Source organism: Ictidomys tridecemlineatus, unplaced genomic scaffold (genome assembly GCF_052094955.1).
Source record: "Ictidomys tridecemlineatus isolate mIctTri1 unplaced genomic scaffold, mIctTri1.hap1 Scaffold_304, whole genome shotgun sequence".
Lineage (NCBI taxonomy): Eukaryota > Metazoa > Chordata > Mammalia > Rodentia > Sciuridae > Ictidomys > Ictidomys tridecemlineatus.
The window spans coordinates 307,698-311,611 of NW_027522379.1; positions in this window are offsets into that span (position 1 = coordinate 307,698).

Here is a 3,914-nt window from a genome sequence, read left to right on the forward strand (position 1 = left end):
ACTGTCCTCATTTTCCAGATGAAAATATTAAGGCTCAAAGACATGATTATTCTTCTTGGGGATAAAAGGCCATAAAGTAGCAGATATGAGATATAGACTACCTCCAAAATCTTCCATTTTGACAGAGAGAGGGAGAGAGAAAGAGATAGAGAAATGCCTAGATATTATTATCCTATATAATTTCTATCTTTATGTTCAGACTGCAAAACCATCCATTTTTATAGAGAAAGAGAGAAAGGAGGAGAGAGGGAGTGAGAGATGCCTAATCTTCCTGCATAAGATCAGTCTTCATGTTAAGAGACAAAGAGTAGATTCTTTGTGAAACCAATTTAGAGATGTAAGATTAGATACTGTTACCCATGTTTGCTCCAGAATGACTCAAGAACACCAACATCAGGCAACAGCAACTTAGGCCATGTCTACTTCAGGCCAGGAGAAATTCGGCATATTAACCCAACTAGAATCGAATAGCACTGTTCTTAGCAATGAACTTTGTGGAGTGAAAGAAAAGCACTCACTATCTGAAACAAATTCAGGGCATATTATCCAGGAGTGATTATAGGCTGGGAAGATATCACATGGGTACAGAGGCTGTTGATAAGGCAAGATTATTTTCAAAGCTGACTTTTCATATAGAAAGGTGTTCCTGGGAGAAAAACTTGCACTGAAGAAATCCAACTTTGATTGTTTATCTGCAATATGACTTACTGAACAAATATTATTAAAGGTTATTCATACTTTAGATTGCTTTTCACTATCACAAGACCATATTGTCTGAACTTTACACACTTTGATTCAACAAAAGTTAGGAGTCATGCTGGTTATGGCTTCAACCTTTACTGAAGCTTCTGTGGAACTAATAAGTATTGGACTTCCTTTAAGTTAAAGGGAATAACTTTTACCTTGAAGTGAAGTATGAGCACATCATTAATGAAAAAACAAAAATGTACAACCACCTTAGGTATATTTTAACGCAGTGTCTGGGCACACATGTGTACAGAACAGTGGGTTCAATAGTTAAAGCCACCTTGTGGCCTAGATTACAGGATCATGTGAATGAGGACAATTTTCTTGTCTTCCTGTGTCTCAATTTTTCTACTTCTTAAGAGGGTGTGATAGTGCCTATCTAATAAGGGTCTCTTGTGAATTAATTGGCACATAAATTACTAAGAATATCTGTAACTTAGAAAGCACTTTCAGAAGGTAATCAGTTAGTACATGAGCTAATATTCATGGTTTCATGAAGTACCAGTGCCAGAGTTTGAATCCAACTCTCTAACTCCAAAACCTAGAATTTGGATACACTGCATTTAGAGAGGTGGTGCATATCTTCATTAATCAATATCTCAATATAAATGTATATGTATGTATGACTATTCCAAATTTGGGGGGGGCAGTACTGGGTATTGAACTCAGGGGCACTTGACCACTGAACCACATCTGTAGCCCTATTTTGTATTTTTATTTAGAGACAGGATCTCACTGAGTTGCTTTAGTGCCTCACTTTTTTTGAGGCTGGCTTTGAATTCACCATCTTCCTGCCTCAACATCCTGAGCCAGTGGGATTGCAGGCCTGTGCCACCACACCCTGCTGACTATTTCAAATTATATGAATAAATTTTAGTAACATCAAAAGTACCATGAATATAAGTATATATTCTGTTCAAGTCAGTATAATCTTTATTTGTAAATAGAGCCTAAATCACTGAAGAGGGCATTTTTAAGAAAGCCTTTGGTCCAAGTTTGCAAGCTCTTAGAATATTTACCATAATAACAATAACAATAATAAAAATTAAATTTGTATTTCCCCAAGTACTTTCAGTATACATATCAAAGGTCTTACAGAAGATGGGACACCTCTCTAGATGTACTGGTTTTTCTGCAATGCTAGAGAGCTTTCTAGATGATTATTCAACTGTCTGGAAAATTATTTTGAAACTTTAGCTCTATTATTAACATTAACTCATTGTGCTCATTTAAAATATTACTTTAAGCCTAGAACCCTCTTTAAGTTTAAACATTGGGAGTTTTAAAACCCCCCAAAGAACAAAGAAAAGTTGATAAATTATATTTTTAGTATATTTATCCTAATGAATCAACCCACCTACAAAACAGTACAGGAAGGAAGTCATCAGACTATCACAAATCACAGCCTTTGAAAAACTATTTCTTTCATTAAATCACAAGATAAAAGTCTTAGAAATTATATTTGAGCAATATGAGTCATAGTTATTTTAATGAGTCATGAATTTCTGTAATTAGGTGGAGTGGAAATGGCAGAGAGAAGTCATTTCCACAGTATTACTAATGATGTTTTCATTGTAGTTCAGCCCCCAAAGCCAACACCCAACCCTCTATCTGCTGTGGAATTCTTCTCTCAGCAGAAATTCTTTATCATCAGGAATAGCTCAGCCTTACTCAACAAAAAGAAAGGGATCACAGGAATTTTTTTAAAACTACCTTAAAGTTCACACTGTCCATCTCTTGTCCTAGTCTCTTTTTCATTATCTTCAATGATTAATAAAGGGTCCCTTATACCTTGTGAACTTGCATTTCTCCTGTAAGGAGAAAGAAGAATTGCTTCTTAGGGCTCCTTTTCTTTTTCAGCCTCATCCATATCACAACACATATTATGAATATTTTCTTTCTCAATTATACTTTAGTTGATGTCCTTCAGACATTCTTGTTACTATGCTAAAAGAAATCAGAAAAAAATAATCAACAGACCATGACAAAATTAAATCATGTATAAAGAATAAAATTAATTTGTGTACAAGATTTTGTGTTTTACCTATTCCTAGTCTGGATAAAGTAGGAGCCAACTTCACTTACAGGCTGCTTTGCATTGGTTTTCATCTCTATTTTGTGGCAATTTACAGTAAAGCAACTGGATACCTTAATGTATTTATCATTTTCTCTCTTAATTGGAACATTTGTGCTATTGTAATTATAAATAAGCCAGAATTGAAAGTACAGTAGCAATATTGCACATTAGGGAAAAAAAGAAATCACTTTAACCCCAGTAAACACATCACTCTAAGTACTATGTATTAATAATGGTTTGAAAGGAAATATAAATCATATTGTATTTTATAGCCGGATCCTTCTTTTGTAATTGCTGTCACTTAATAATTATTGTCCCACTCTTTGAAGCTGTTGAATGTGTGTGCACATTCCTCTAGGCATTCATTTAGCTGCCAGTCTCAAAATGTCCTTGTTTTAAAGGGTAAGAGAAGAGACAAGGTGCTGAGAGATAGCACACTGGTGCCTGGGGGCACACACGCCTTCTGTGTACCTTCCATCGCCTACTGTGCTGACTGCTGGATGCCTGATCAAGTGTGGCACTCGAATATAGAAAAGTAAATACACTCAATGAATACAGTAGTCTCTGCATAGCAAAAGAAGGTTAGATTCAGGAACATTCAGTGAGAGGGGAATTTCCATTTTGAAATGTGTGTGTATGTGTGTGTGTGTGTGTGTGTGTGTCTGTGTGTGTGTGTGTGTGTGTTAAGAAAGGTCACGAATGACTCTCTCAAAACTTAATAGTCAGTAGAAATTATGGGGTATCCCACACCCTGGGGTTCTGATTGTCATTTATCCCAGAAATTATGAATACCGGCATAGCTGTGTCTTCATGCTTTAAGACGTTAGTGACTTCTAAATTCACCATGTAGCAGTCTTGGCCTTTTTCTTACACCTGTTACTGATGGGGGTAATCTGAAGCCTTCAGAGATGGAAATGGGTTCTAGAAACCATAATGTCAGCCATTCAATAAGGCTCCTCAGAACCACAGGTCGACATGTCATTGGCCTGCCGATAATTACAAAGCAGGTATGTTCCTTCTCAGCTCTTAGGCTTCATTCCTCTCTCTGAAAAAAATGCAGGGATGCAGGTATAAGATCTATTTTGATTTC